We start from the raw sequence: 17,338 nt of genomic DNA on the forward strand, positions 1-17,338 counted from the left end.
AAAATAAACACATTTTTCAGACCATTACATCATAATCTAATAAGTGCTAAAATGAAGAGGTGTATACGTTGGAGTAAAAGGGAAAGAAGAGAGAGTACTTGGGACTGTGCTGAGGTTGGAGGAGGTCAAGGAAAACTTGAATCCAATGTCACTTGGATTAATACTTCAAAGTGAGTGTTTCTAGGTGCTTGCATTCAGAAGTGGAGCTCACATGTCTGATAGAGGGATCACCATGTGCAAAGAAATGGCAGGGTGAGAACGGGTCAAAATCACAGAATTTCAAATGGTTTGATATAAACAAGAGAGAGAAGAGAGGGGACTGATACAATAGGTAGGACACAAAAATTGAAGGAACTAGAATATCTTTCTAGAGAGTTCATATTTATATTATAGACTGTAGGAGGCTCTTGGATAATTCTGAGAAAAGAAATGAGTTTTAGAAAGACTGCAATATTAGTTTTCCAGTGTTATTGTAACAAAATACCCCAAATGCAGTGGCTTAAAATAACAGATATTTATTATTTCACAATTAGGCGGACAGAACTCTGAAATCAAGGTGTCAGGGTTGCTTCCTTCTAGGAGGTTCAGGAGGCAAATGCCTCTCCCCTAGCTTCTTGTGGTTGCCAGAAACCCTTGAAGTTCCTTGACTTGTGCAAGCATAACTACAGACTCTACCTCTCCCATCACATGGCATTCTCCCTGTGTGTCTCTGGCTCTATGTCCAAATTTCCCTCTTCTCGCAAGGACACCAGTCACATTGGAATAGGGCCTGCCTCAATCCATTATTACCCAATTTAACTTGATTACATCTGCAAAGACTCCATTTTCAAATACGGTCATGTTCACAAGTAATGGGGATTGCATCTTTTTTTAACTCACAACCACCTCTGTTGAGGCAGGCGAATAGGATCTGGAGGCAGGGAACCTAAGGCCTATTCATGCTGATTTCCTAGAACTGAATCAAGAGGAAAACCCCACCTCTCCACACCCAAGTAACAAAAAGATCAGAAGCTACTCCCTTTGCACTGTGGTTGCAGATGAAACATGGAAAGCACCTCTGATTGGTTCCCTCCAACCCATCAGACTAGGTGCTGGCCAAGTATTTATGTGTAATTTTGTAACTTCACTTCAGTCTATGATTGGCCACCTCCTGGTTGCCACTCCTTTATTTACACAGGGTATAACCAAGTAACCAATGGGAAACATCTAGAGGGTACTAAAACCCGAGAAAATGCTGTAACCAGTGCTCTTGAACCACTCCCTTGAGCCACTCTCACTCTGTGGAGCATACTTTGATTTCAATAAATCTGTGCTTTCCTTATACAACAAACTACTGGATAAATGAAGGGAAGGAAAGACTAGAGTCAGGTATACCAGTAAGGAAGCTATTGTAGTTGTCTGGATAAGAATTTCCAGAGAAACTGAGAGTTTCAACTAAAACAAGAACCATAGGAATATAAATATAGATATTTGGAGTTACAATCAAGAAGTCTTGATAATTAATTTAACGTGCAGAATAAGTAGAACAGTTATTGCTTCTGGGTATACTGGAGCCAAAAATAAATATTTGCCTTATCAAGACCCATTTTTTAAAATCCTCTATATTTACCACCCTGTTATAATCGGGGTTTTCTATTAAAATCGCCACTAATTGTATGATTCTCACATCCCTTTATGTCACCTTTCTTAAAAGGCACCTTCTCACTTGAGTTATCTTTCACCTTCCCTTTCATCCCTACAGTTTTTCACCCTGAATTAGTTCTCCTAAAACAGTGAAGTGCATAAAATCATCTGGGAAATTTGTTAAAATACACATTTTTGTCCCAACTCCAAATATCCTAAATAATTAAATCTAGAGTAGCAAACAGGAATTGGTCTTATAATCAAAATGCATATGGTCCCTAGTGACACTTGGAAAAACAGTCACATCATTTCAGTATTAGAGTGTGGATCTCTCTGATTTTTCAAATGCATGTATTATTTTTTCAGTCAACACGAGGACACTGGGTAATGTCATTCATTATAAGGAATTCAGTCAGTATTAATTCTGAGATATCATTCAGTTCTGCTGAACTCTTAGCTACTACAATGCCCAGCCTTACTTCCCAAATTTAATAGGTATTAAGTCCAACACCCTCAACTTCCTCTTACCCCATCTTATTTAGTCTATATCATACACTTCAGGCTGTTTCAAGTAATGTTCAGCAATTTAGGAGATGTTGGCAATTTCAGGTCTTGTCATCATAGTTTCCCCCAGTGACTTTCCTCAAACATCATCATTGTCCTGAAACATATTTAACACATTGTTCTCCTTCCATGTTTAACATCTACTGGGAACTGAATGATTTCTCCCGTCCTCACCCCCCATTACCCCACTGATATGTTGAAGCCCCAACCCCACTGTGATTATATACATAGGGCTTTATAAAAAGATAATTAAGGATATTGAGGACACAAGGGTGGAACTGTAGTCTGATAGGATTGGTGTCCTTACAAGAAGAGAAACCAGAGCACCAATTCCCTTCTCTTCTCTTCTCTTCTCTTCTCTTTTCTCTCTCTCTCTCTCTCTCTCAGAGAAACCAGAGCACTATTTCCCTCTCCTCCCCTTCCTTCCCCTCCCCTCCCCTTCCTTCCCCTCCCCTCCCCTTCCTTCCCCTCCCCTCCCCTTCCTTCCCCTCCCCTCCCCTTCCTTCCCCTCCCCTCCCCTTCCTTCCCCTCCCCTCCCCTTCCTTCCCTTCCCCTCCCCTTCCTTCCCCTCCCCTCCCCTCCTCTCTCTCCATACATGCCCAGGAAAGGCCAGGTGAGGACCTAGCAATCCAGACTGTAAGACTGTTGTATTTTGTTTTGGGTGGTCTAAGCTTACTAATACAGCATCGGATTTTCATTATCCTCATGGCTTTTGTAAGCTTTCCCAGAATTATCCCACGGCCAGACCTGCTTTTTTTTTTTTTTTTTTTTTTTTTTTTTTTTCCTTGTCACCCAGGCTGGAGTGCAGTGGCATGATCTCGGCTCACTGCAACCTCTACCTCCTGGGTTCAAGTGATTCTCCTCCCTCAGCCTCCCCAGTAGCTGGAATTACAGGTGCGAGCCATCACGCCGAGCTAATTTTTGTATTTTTAGTAGAGATGGGGTTTCACCATGTTGGCCAGGATGGTCTTGATCTTTTGGCCTCGTAATCCGCCCACCTCAGCCTCCCAAAGTGCTGAGATTACAGGGGTGAGGCACCACGCCCAGCCCAGACCTGCTATTAACCTGCTTCTATCTAAATCTATAGTGTCATTGATAACCTTTGTTAAGCGCTTCTAGAAGACACTACATTTTCCATGTATATGCCTACAATCTAAATGTATATATAAACCTGTATATAAAATGTGTATATAGGCTGGACACAGCAAATCATGCCTGTAATCCCAGCACCTTGGGAGGCCGAGGCACGTTGATCACTTGTGGTCAGGAGTTTGAGACCAGCCTGACCAACATAGTGAAACCCCGTCTCTACTAAAAATACGAAAATCAGCCAGGCATGCAGTCCCAGCTACTCGGGAGGCTTGAGGCAGGAGAATTGCTTGAACCTGGGAGGTGGAGGTTGCAGTGAGCCGAGATTGTGCCACTGCACCCCAGGCTGGATGACAGAGCAAGACTTTGTCTCAAATGTGTGTGTGTGTGTGTGTGTGTGTGTGTGTGTGTGTGTGTGTGTGTGTATAATGATTTGATAATTGTATATTATTATATGCACCATCTCAGTCTGTCAGGGCTGCTATAACTTAGACTTGGTAATTTATAAACAACAGAGCTTCTCAGAGTTCTGGAGACTTGCAAGTCCAAAATCTAGGTGCCAGCAGATTCAGTGTCTGCTGAGGGCCTCTCCCTCATAGGTGGCACCTTCTATGTGTCCTCACATGGGAGAGGTGAACAAGCTCCCTTGGGCCTCTTATGTAAGGCCACTACTCACATTTATGAGGTCAGAGCCCTACGACCTCATCACTTCCCAAAGCACACCTCTTCATACTACCACACTGGGGATTAAACTTCAACAAATGAATTTTGTGAGGATACAAATTCAGATCATAGTACGTACCCACTGTCATATAAAACTGATGAATTACTAAACATCAACAATAAAAGCAACTGTTGCTCTTACTAGATATTAGATAACTTGCATGTTTTATCTCTTTTTTTCTTCACAACAAACATGCAGGTAGATTTCATTATATTACAGACATGAAAACTGATACTCATACCTTCCCCGGGTTGAAATTCCTGCTAGAGTCAGTACCTGAAAACACAGCTCTGTCTGCTTCTAACATTATTTTTTTTATCCAGCAGATTATTTATCTTCCACAGTTAAAAATTATAATCATCTAAATCCCAGTGTTCATTCTTTAGCATGAGTGCCATGCAAACACGATTTCTTATTTATTCTGGGATGAAAAAGATTATTGCCAATAACATACTGATTGGCGAACAATAGTTTCTGAAAATTTAATTGCAAAAACAAAACAATGGAACATTCATATTACTCAGTTGTATATTTACAAAATCCCCAAGTCTCCTATAGCTATACCAATATATAAATGTAACAACTTTATTGTTACCAATAAAAATATCAAGACGTTTCATGTTTTACAACAATATATGTTTTGATATGCGAATGTTGAATTCCATTTTGCTATTTGACAATGACCTTAAAATTGACTGATAGCTGGCTTCAAGCATTACATGGACCTGTTAAAACTGGCATTTAAAGAACAGATTTATTGTTTACTGATGAGATATTTCCTTTCATGTGAGTGCGGTACCTAGTTGTTCATTTTTGACTTTTTGTCTAAGGTCAAATGCAGGATCAATTTAAAATTTTATAAGACCTTGTCTAAAACTCTTTCCTTCTGTAACCATGATGATCTACAAGGCTGCTTCCATCTCTCATTTCAATATGTGAAAGTTCTATTAGAATTTGAAGTGACAAATTGCTTGCAGCATGAAGCTGAAAAAAACAAATTAGAGAACTCTGTAGCAATGTTGTTAGGGCATTCTGCCTACCTATCAAATGGCAGAGTTTAAAATCAATTGGATTATATAAAATGCATTTTTCAGCTCCAGTTCATGTTTCTCCTTTTTATGAAAAATAAGAAAACTGAATGCAGTATGGGTATGAAACAAGGCTAAAAATCAAAAATTGTTAAAGTATGAAGAACTGAAGACTTCATCTTTAAGATCAAACATGTCAGAAATTTCTTAGTGCCATAGGTTCTGTGGCGGTTAACATGTATGGGAAATGCCTCCCTTTTACAAATGGGATGAAAATTTATGAAAAAAAAAATGAGTCATATTTGCCAGTACACAAAGTAGGTACTATTATAACTAATGTACTTTTCACAGCAGCATTAACTCTTTGTAAGTAAAAGGTTTCCCTTTTCTGTTTCTTTCACTCTCTTACTTTCTAAAGTTCTAAAGTGGTTAGAACATTCAGTAGAGCATTAGCCAACCTCTCTTCATTCCTGATTTTCTACTCTTCTTGCTCTTCATACTCACTCACCTCACCCTGTTGTTGCCCTCGATCGCTCGCAAAGCTTCAGCTCTAAAATCCTTATAGATTATCCACACAACTCCAACTCTAACTATCCACTTTATTATTAGTCTCACTTCTCTTATTACCTGCTGCTCAGGATTTCCTGGACTCCCTATGTTACGTGAAATTCAATATATCTAAAACCAACATTATTATGTTTTACAAGATTAGTAGTTCTTCCAAGAGATCAAATGTTAGTCCTTTGTACCATTATGCTTCCAGTCTTCCAGTAATACCTGGGAGTCATACTTGACTCTTAAATTAAAAATAATTGGTAAATATTGTCCATATTTATGGGGTACATGTGATATTTTGTTGCATGCATAGAATGTGTAATAATCAAGTCAGTGTATTTAGGGCATCCATCATCTCGAGCATTTATCATTTCTATGTGTGGGGAATACTTCAAGTTCTCTCTTCTCCTTAATTTGAAATATACAATACATTGTTGTTAACTGTAGTCCTTCTATTCTACTATCAAACATTACAATGTATGCCTTCTATCTAAATGTATGATGGTTAATGTTCTATCTAACTGTATGTTATCTAACTGTATGAAGAGTGGTTAGAACACTCAGTTAGAGCATTAGCCAACCTCTCTTCATTCCCCTCTCCCAACACATCCATATCCTTTCAAGCCTCTGCTATCATTCTACTCTCTACCCCCATGAGATCAACTTTTTAAAAATCCTCCTTCTACATCAGTTATTTACTAAACTTCGTTGATTTTTTTAGTGTAAAGTCCTTCTCTCTTTCTTTCATTTTCAATATCACTAGCACATTCCAAAGTTTTAACATCTCTTATGCAGATTATTGTTATCATTTTTTCTTTTATACTTTGGTTTTATCACTCCAACCCATTCTACATATTAATTATATCTTTATCTTGCTGGAAAATATTACCTTGTTCCAATTGCTCTCTTGCTGCAAAGTCATTAATGTCACTCTACTTCCTGATGATAAAGCTTACACTAACTATTAATACTTGGCCTACAAGTCTGTTAAAACTTCATTTCCTAGTCTTCTTTCCAACCTTGTGTTTCACTACTTCCCTACATAATTCTGTTAGTTGATTCATTATTTTCTGGACATGTTATAAAGCAAAGACTTCATTTGTGTTATTTCCACTTCCTTGAAATATTTTTTCTTGTTTTCATACGGCCCCAGCTCCTGTAATTCTCCATAATGACCTATCTCCAGCCCCTCTGTGAATGATTCCTTATTTTTAACTTCTAAACCACTTACCATCTGTCATATGTCTTCAGCATATGAAGATCAATAACAATTTATATAAGCTTCTGTCTGTCCGTGTGTGTTGTAATGTTCTTGAGAAAATGCGTTTCCCCCCCCAATTATCTAACACAGTGTTCCATATTCTACATATAGAAATCATAATAAATATTTCCTTGCTATTATTAAAGGTGATGATAAAGATGGTGTTGACTAAGCACATGGTCATTATTAGAAACAATTTTATGGTACACGGTCTTGGGTCCCTTCCCTGCTCATCCCTCACATTTGGCCCCAACCTGAGTAGAACCTGGGATCACTTAAGATTTTAATAATCAGAAGAAAGAAGGGAGATATTCTTAGAAAATAAACCAGCATATGAAAAGGGAAGGGGGTACAGACAGTGATCAGTGAATAGAGAATCAGCATGTTGTAAGTGGAGAATATGGTTCACTTAGAAGTCTGGCCAGATTGGAATTGAGTAATGAATATACTAAATGTAATGGCTCAAGACTGGAAACAACCCAAATGTCCATCAGGTAGATAAAATAATTATATACTCATGCAATGGAACACTTCATAGCCATATAAAAGAGTAAACCTAACAATAAACACAACATAAATAAATATTATAGACAAAATTAATACACATTGTGTGGTTCCATTTCTGTTAAATTCAAAAACAGGCAAGATTAGGCCAGATGCAGTGGCTCACGTCTGTAATTCCAGCACTTTGGGAGGCTGAGGTGGAGGATCATCTGAGGTCAGGAGTTCGAGACCAGCCTGGCCAACAGGGTGAAACCCTGTCTCTACTAAAAAATATCTAACAAATTAGCCAGGCATCATGGAGGGCTCCTTTAGTCCCAGTTACTCAGGAGGCTGAGGCAGGAGAATCCCTTGAACCAGGAGGTGGAGATTGCAGTGAGCTGAGATGGCGCCACTGCACCGCAGCCTGGTCGACAGAGCAAGACTCCGTCTCAAATAAATAAATAAATAAATAGGCAAAATTAATCTATCACTGGAAGCAAAAAGGCATTGTTACCTTTAGGGACATTGACTGGGAGAAGGCATGAAAAAAAAATTTTTTTTTTTTTTTGAGACGGAGTCTCGCTCTGTCGCCCGGGTTGGAGTGCAACGGCAGGATCTCGGCTCACTGCAAGCTCCGCCTCCCGGGTTCATGTCATTCTCCTGCCTCAGCCTCCTGAGCAGCTGGGACCACAGGCGCTCACCACTATGCCAGCCCGCCCAGCTAATTATTATTATTATTATTATTATTATTATTTTTTAGTAGAGACGGGGTTTCATCGTGTTAGCCAGGATGGTCTCAATCTCCTGACCTCATGATCTGCCCGCTCGGCCTCCCAAACTGCTGGGATTACAGGCGTGAGCCACCGCGCCCGGTCGAATAAACGTTCTTATATGCTGAAAATGTCCTATATTTTGATCTACATCATACACAAATGTAGAAACATTGAGCTATACACTTAATATTGTTTCTTTTAACTGTTGATTTTATCTTAATAAAGAAGCAAAACAGAGAATGCAGTAAGAGATTACATTATATACCAGTAAAATATTATTGTCATTTCTCACTATTTTAAACAGAATTCAAACATTATCAGCAAAACCATAACTTAAAGTATAGCCATTTTGTAGACTACATATACTCAGGTGAAGTAGGAATGAATACACCATTGTACGGCTAGAGTTCAAGATGGACTTGTCTTTCCCTAAGTTTTCTACCACGAGCACATAAAACAATGAGAACCATACACACATGCCTTAGGAAATTTAATTATTCTATAGATATGGGAAAGTAGGATCACTAATGTTCCAGGGAATTAAATCTTTGATGATACAGAAGGACTTTTTATATCAGTATCATCATAATAAGCACTCAATAAATGGGAGCTATTTTCTGCCAAGTACTGTGAAACACACATTCTGAATACATTATCTCTTTTACCAATCACTAATGTTCTAAGTTTGGTACTACTGTCTGCATTTTAAACGTAAGGTAAGTGAATTTGGGAAGTCAAGAAAATTCTCCATTAACACCAATGGTAAGTGCTAGAGCCAATATTCAAAACAGGTCTGTCTGAGGGCAAAACCTGTGTCCTGTTCATTACTGTACTTCACTGTTTCAAGACACTTGGAAATTAAATGTAAATATGGATGAAAGTACTTTGGGAATAAATGTTGAAATAATAGTAATTTACATTTCTTTCCTACCTCTGCCCTTTTCACACAATAAAGAATAAAATATAGAATGAAAAGTCAGTTATATTTAGGATGAAAAGGACACACACAGTTAATGCATAACAGTTAAAAATTAGAGACAGTATTAAAGGGTGAACTTCAGTAAATTAGACACTGAAGGAAATTTTTTAAAGTGAACTTTGCCTGGGAGTGGTGGCTCACACCTGTAATCCTAGCACGTTGGGAGGCCAAGGCAGGAGGATCACTGGAGCTCAGGTGCTTGACATCAGCCTGGGCAGCATAGTAAGACCTGGTCTCTGTTAAAAAAAAAAAATATATATATATATATATATGGAATATATATATATATATATGGAATATATATAATATGATATATATTTATATAAAATATAATACATAAATAAATAATGTATATTCCATATATATATGAAAGAAGATACAGCCCCCAAGAGGATGGTCTGAGAAACAAACAAAAAAGATGAAGAAATGTTTAAAATGTGGTGAATACTTTCCAAGTATTTCTCAGAGCAAATAATCATTATGTTGAATTTGATAGTGAAACTATAAGATAAAATAAAGATTCTAGATAACGATCACTTATAATATGGGGATAACTAGATTTAAAACTTTCTATGATCATAAAATTGTTTGGGAGAAGAGTAAAAATGTTTAATACAATTAGATATATAAAGTATTAATATAAGGTGATAAACTAAAATAATAGGAGTACCTAATTTCCAAAGTAATGAGAAAAAATAAACACAAGAATAAAAAAACATAAAAATAAAATAAATAAAATGCAAAATGTCAGGAGAGAAATGAAGCCAAATACACCAATAACCATAATAAATACATATGGATTAAAATTGTAAATTAAAAGAACAATATTATCACTATGGAAGAGACTGTTAAATACTCACCAAGATCTGTTTCTGTTTCTTCTTGGGCCTGAAATGACTCCGCATCTCGTACTTCCTTAGGTATCTGTTATTGATTATGTTTTAGCCAATGAACTGTGAGAATAAGTACCTCTTCCAAGTCTTCTCCATCAAAACTTCCCACATGGGTGCTTCCACACTCTTTTACCTTCTACTATCTGTTACAAAAGACAAGAAAGCCCCTATGAAATGGCACTGTGGAGGACAGCCAGGACTCATGTATGAGGAATACAAAAGATTCTATCACATCCATTATTATATTCATATAATATATAATTATGTGATATATTATATTTATTATATATAATATACATTATATATTTGTGTGTACATGTACATAAAAATATATAAATATTCACCAAATTAAAATTATCCTAAGAATGAAGGAGGGATTTCAAAGTAGAAAACCTACTGAAAGTCTATTAAGATAATTTCTCACATTAAGAGATTAAGAGAAAAATAGAAAAAAAATGAGATTACCTAAAACCAAACAGCGTCTACACAGCAAATGAACAATCAACAGCCTGCCGAATGGAAGAGAATATTTGCAAACATCTTGTAAGGGGTGAATATCCAAAGTATATAAGGAACCCATACAAGTCAATAGCGAGAAAACAAATAACCTGATTTTAAAATGGGCAAAGCATCTCAGTAGATAATTCTCAAAAGAAGAAATAAAAATCATCAACAAGTACACTATAAAAGCCCCAAATCATGAATCATCAGGGAAATGCAAATTAAAATCACAATTAGATATCATCTCATACCCATTAAAATGGCTACTATCTCAAAATCAAGAGGTATGTGTTGGAAAGGACATAGAGGAAAAGGAAGCCTTGTACACTATTGGTGAGAATGTAAATTAGTAGAGAAATTATAGAAAAAGTATGGAAATTCCTCAAAAAGTCAGTAAGAGAACTACTGTACAGTCCAGCAACCCCTCATCTGGTTATATGTCCAAAGGAAATAAAATCAGTATGTTGAAGAGACAGCAATGCTCCCATGTTAGTTACAACACTATTCACAATAGCCGAGATACAGAATCAACGTTAAGTATCCATCAACAGATAAATGGATAGAGAGAGTGTTGTATATATACACAATGAAATACCATTTGGCCTTAGAAAGGAAAGAAATCCTGTCATCTGAGACAACATGAATGAACTTGTAAGACATTTTTCTAAGCAAAATAAGCCAGGCACAGAAAGACAAACACTACATGATCTCACTTTTACTGATGCTCCCCGACTTAAGGTGGTATTATGTCCTGATAAACCCTGTGTTAAGTTGAACATATCATGAGTCAAAAAAACATTTAATACACCTAACTTGCCAAACATTATAGTTTGGCCTAGCCTACCTTAAATGTTACATTAGCCTACATTTGGGAAAAATCATCTAACGAAGCCTATTTTATAAGAAAGTATTGAATATCACATGTAATTTATTGAATACTATACTGAAAGTGAAACAAGAAATGGTTGTATGGGTACTTAAAGTACAATAGGACTCTAACTGAATGTGTATCCTTTTTGCAGCACCATCTTAAAGTCAAAAAACAGTAACTCAACCTGTTGTAAACCAGGGTATGTCTGTATGTGGAATCTAAATAGTTGAACACTTAGAAGCAAAGACTAGAGTGATGGTGACCGGGTCTGGGGCTGTTGGAGGGAAGATATTAGTTAAAGAATACAAAATTTCAGCTAGATAGGAGTAGTAAGCTTAAGAGTCCTATTGTACAAGACGGTCACTATAGTTCATAACAATGTATTGTATTTCTGAAAATTACCACGGGAATAGATTTTAAGTGTTCTCACTACAAAAAATGATAAGTGTGTTAGGTAAAGCATGTGTTACTTAGTTTGATTTATCCATCCCAGGATGTAGATATATTTCAAAATACCATGCTACACACAATAACTATATATACAATAAATATATTTGTCATACATAGAAACTGATGAATTTTTGCAATTAAATAATTTTTCAAAGATTACAGGAAAATAACAAAACAAAGATGATATCATGCAATTCATGATAGTTTAATACCTGTTCTCCACAATATAGAAAAAAGTAGTAAACCACAAATCTGAAAATGGCATATTCCACATAGTAAAGCAAACTTCAATTAAACCTTTGAAACACTTATTTTAAAATCTGAATTTCAGCAGCAAGTTTCCTGTCTGTTTATATAAATCCCCAAACTGAAGGTCTTACCCAGTGAATTAAAATAATAATAAAAAAACATTATAAACATTAGAAAACATTAAAGTAACTTTCATAAGAGGTAGTGTTATTGTCTCAGGAAGGGAATCTAGAAATAAAGTGTTATAATTAATAATAGAATTAAGCAGATATACTACATATTAGATCCACACTCAAAAATCAGATGCATTTTATACACTAGAAATTGACAGCTAAAAGTATATTATTTAGAAAATATAGAATTTGCAATAGCAAAAACAATTTTTTAATATGTCCAAATATATATGTCTTAAAAGTCTAAGTCATAGCACCAAAGAGTGCCAGCAAAGAAGGGGTAAATCTACTATGACATGTTTCTCTTGCTAATTACAACTAAAAATTCTGGACAAAATACAAAAGAAAAAAAAAGCAATCATCTGGGAACTCTGAAATAGTAACAGTAACAGAATAGGAAAAGGAGCCAAACATGAGGAATGACCCCTAACAGGGGTGAGTTTCTCAGATTTTATTACCACAAAAGTGACCTTTGCTCCACTGCAGCAGATACCCGCAGTCAGATCTCCAAGAACCATTTAATTCCGGCCAGAGGAAGCGAAAAAAAGGACCCTGGTAGTTGGAGTGTATAGATAGGACAGCCTAGTTCTCTTTTTAATTTTTTTTCTTTTCTTTTGTCTCCTCAGGCCTGCCCTGGGAGTTGTCCCAATAAGGAATCTGTACTGTAGTGGAAGTGAGGTGGAGGTATAGTAATGGCACTTAAAACCTGAGAGAAAACCCCTCTCTTTAGACAAACATAAGAAAAAAGGCAATCCTATAGTTGAAAGACTATGAGGAATATCCACATTGTTTTTTTCTTTCTCTTTTCTCTCATCATTTTTCCTTGAGTGTGACCTGAGTTATGTGGAACCGCAGAGCAGTGTGAGCAGATACAACTATAAGAAAAACTTCAAATTTCTCTAGCCTCTGGGAACTGAATAGTGAATGCAAAATCCCATAGAATTGAGAACTGGAGGAGACTCTTTAATTCTACACATAGAAACAAATAAAAACTTCAGCCCCAAGCTGGGCGTGCACAAAACAGATCAAAAGCAGTGTATTATAGCTACGAGACTGGCATTACAACATAAGACAGTGATCAAATCCCAGATTAATCTATAAGCATCTATGTATGGGACAGGAAACGAAATTGGACTTCCGGTTCAGTGTTGAATGGAGTGGCGGAAGTGGGTATCCTAGTCTTGTTCCTGATCTTAGGATGGAAATATACGGACTTTCACCATTGAGTATAATGTTAGCTGTGAGTTTCTCATTCACGGCTTTTATCAGTTTGAGGAAATTACCTCCTATTTTTTGTTTGTGTTGTGAAGTGTTTTTTATAGTGAAAAGGTGTTGAATTTTGTCAAAAGCTTTCACATCTATTGAACTGAGCATGCTTTTCCCCTTCATTTGATTAACATAATGTATTATATTGATTAATGTCTTGCATTCTTATGATAAATCCCATGGGTCATGGTGTATAAATCTTTCAAGATGCTGTTTGATTCAGTCTGATAGTATGTTGTGAGGATTTTTTGCACCTATATTTATAAACAGATTGTTTACAGTTGTGTTTTATTGGGGTCCCTTTGTCCGGTTTTGGTATCAGAGTAATGCTGGCTTCATAGAATGAGTTAAAGAGTTTTACCTCTGCTTCCATTTGTTTTTTTTAAGAGTTTAAGGATTGGTGTTAATTATTTAAATAATTGGCAGAACTGGCCATTGAAGCCATCTGGTCTTTGGGTTCTCTTTATTGGGAAGTTTATGGGTACTAATTCAATATCTATACTTTTTATATGTCTGTTCAGATTTTCTATCTTTTCTTGAGTCAGTTTTGTAGTTTGTGTGCCTTTAGGGTTTTGTCCACTTCATCTGGTTCACCAAACTTGTTATGATAATACTGTTCATACTAGTTTCAGTCCTTTATTTCTGTAAAATTATTAGCAATATCCCCACTTCAACCTCTGATTTTAGATATTTGATTCTTCTCTCTTTTCTCTTAATCTACCTAAAGGTTTGCCAATTTTATTGATCTTTCTGAAGAACCAAGTTTTGGTTTCATTGATTTTTCTCTATTGTTTTTCTATTTTGTTTATCTTAACTGTCATCTTCATTATTTCCTTCCTTTTGATGGCTTTGGGTTTAGTTTGTGCTTTTGAATAAAAAAGGAAGTAGAATAATACTTCCTTAATGTAAAAAAAAATACATGTTCTCAACTGAAGATTTTTATTTTTATTGTAGGCTTTTAAAACTACAATGTATTTTAAGCACAGTTTTGCTTTTGTGTTTTCATTTTTATTCATCTCAAAGTATTTTCTAATTTCCCTTGATGTTTCTCCTTTGATCCATTAGTTATGTTGCTTAATTTTTATATATTTGCGAATTTTCTAGTTTTCCTTTAGTTCTTGATTTCTAGTTTCATTCTGTTATGGTTGAAAAATATTATTTGATTTCAATCTTTTAAAATTTGCTGACTTGTTTTGTGGCCTAATGTGTAGTCTATACTGAAGTATATGAACACTTGAGAAAGCTATTTGCACTTGAGAAATCCGTGTACACTATAGTGAGTCTCTTGTAGACAACATGTAGTTGAGTCATTATTTTATTGATTCTGCCAATCTCTGTTTTACAATTGGAGAGTTGAATTGTCAAAATGTATACTATGCTGTTTTGGAGTGGCATGTTCTATGTATTCCTATTATGTATAAGAGGAAATTAGTTGTTTTGTTACAAAATGTGAAGCAGTCTAGTATATGGGAGATAACAGAGATGAAAAACAAGCAAAAACCTGCCTTCTAGTTGATGCTCATAGTTTAATCATCTGTGTGACTCTAACTTAGTCTTCTGTTTCTTAGATTCTTCATCTGTAAAAATAAAATTATTGGATTAGTTGATCAAAGACATGCTTATTAGCTCTGAATTTCCATGATGAGTGTCAGAGGGGGAGTGTAATTCATAGTTTTTAGCTGAATATGGTATATACAACGTATGACTTTTTAAAGTGAAGCTTGGGCATTGTTACATCCATATACAACGCAGCAATCTGGAGAGAGAGGTTTCCTCAACCTGCTTCAGAAACCAGTTGAATGCTTCACATTGCCTTGAGTCCATTTGACATATTTTCTCAGAGTTGAAAATGAGTATTTAATTTGAAAAATGTCAATATTAATTGAAACAGGCCAAAGTTTGCATTTCCAAGTATAAACAATATATAAATAGCAAGTTTTGAAAGATTTAAATAGGACAGTGATTGTTTTTAATAGAGACAGCATTGAATTACTTGTAAAAGTGGCTTAATTAAAATGTATTGATATACAATTGAAAAAACATCAAATGCCTAATGACTTCCAAAATTCTTTCTACTTAAAATTGAACATTTTATTCAGTTTCAAGAAGACCAAACTGATGCCTCTCAGACTTGTGCAGATCCGTAAAACTCCGTATGTTTTTCTTTGGTACTAATACTTTATCAAAGAAACATGTATCCATCTAGAAACAGCTCTGATTTCACCATACTCCACAAAGAAATGAGAGCTACAAGCTTGACAACAATCTGCCAAGTAATGTGGAAGTTATAGAATTTCATGATTAAAATGTTTATTTTCAGCATAGCTTCTGAAAGTACTTGGCTCTTATATAGGTAAGTTTATATCTAAAGAGACCTTCTTAATGAAAATGAAGAATTAAGAACTTGGAGTCCACATCAATTTTTCTCACAATTGATATTAAAAATCATATAGCACTAAAATGTGTCCATCTGTTACTACTCCAATATAAAATAAAAACTTGACTAATCACTGCAAAATGTAGCCAAATGTAAGAATTTTTGAAAGCACTAAGTGGCTTATACTTTATTCAAATAATACGATTATCCGTGGAAGGTAATGATAGAGCAACCAGGGTTTTAGAATATCTACTATTGAAGGGCTTTGTAGTAAGTTCTTTGGACACTTTTAAAATCATAGCTGATAGCAATCACGCAAAGCAAGTAGTATCGTTATCATGTTACAAATGAAGAAACTAACATTTAATGAGGCACGTTACATTGTATGAGCGTTAGCGTACAGTCTGATAGGAATCACAATAACAAAATGCAAGAAGAACCAGTTTGTGATCCAGATTACCCCAGGTGCTTCGCTTTTACAAAGTTACTATTGAAAAAAAAAAAAAAATTGTCTGGGCTTGGTGGCTCACGCCTGTAATCCCAGCGCTTTGGGAGGCAAGGCGGGTAGATGACCTGAGGGTAGGGTGTTCACGACCAGCCTGACCAACATGGAGAAACCTTGTCTCTACTAAAAATAAAAAATTGGCCGGGTGCGGTGGCTCACGCCTATAATCCCAGCACTTTGGGAGGCCGAGACAGGCGGATCACCTGAGGTCAGGATTTCGAGACCAGCCTGGACAACATTGTATAACCTCATCTCTACTAAAATACAAAAAATTAACTGGGCATGATGGCACATGCCTGTAATCCCAGCTACTCAGGAGGCTGAGGCAGGAGAATTGCTTGAACCTGGGAGGCAGAGGTTGCAGTGAGTCGAGATTGCGCCATTGCACTCCAGCCTGGACGACAAGAGCAAAACTCTGTTTCAAAAAAAAAAAAAAAAAAAAAAAAAAAAAAAAAATTAGCCGGGTGTGGTGGCACATGCCTGTAATCCTAGTTACTCAGGAAGCTGAGGCAGGAGAATCCCTTGAATCCTGGAGGCGGAGGTTGCGGTGAGCCGAGATCGCGCCATGGCACTCCAGCCTGGACAAGAGCAAAACTCTGTCTCAAAAAAAAAAAAAAAAAAAAAAAAATTCTTGAGGATCAGTTTATTTCCCCCATCTGTAAAATGTGAGCGTCAACAGCATTTTCATTGTTGAATTGTTTCAAAAACCAGCTAAACTTTTAATGAGTTATCTCACTTGTAAGGGGTAATCAGTAGGTGATCATAATTATTACTGCAGTAGCAGAGAGATCATTTAATACCAGGTCTAGTTTCCCCAAAAGCACTTCTCATTATACCATTTTGCTTTTTCAGTTATAAACAAAACAAATAAACAGAAATTCCTGCTTTGCTGCACCATTATAAGGTGAGCCAGGTGGTAGAAAGATCACTAGATGTGTCATTGGGAGATATGTACTATTTTCTTAGCTGGGTCC

Source organism: Rhinopithecus roxellana, chromosome 21 (genome assembly GCF_007565055.1).
Source record: "Rhinopithecus roxellana isolate Shanxi Qingling chromosome 21, ASM756505v1, whole genome shotgun sequence".
NCBI classification, from domain to species: Eukaryota; Metazoa; Chordata; class Mammalia; order Primates; family Cercopithecidae; genus Rhinopithecus; species Rhinopithecus roxellana.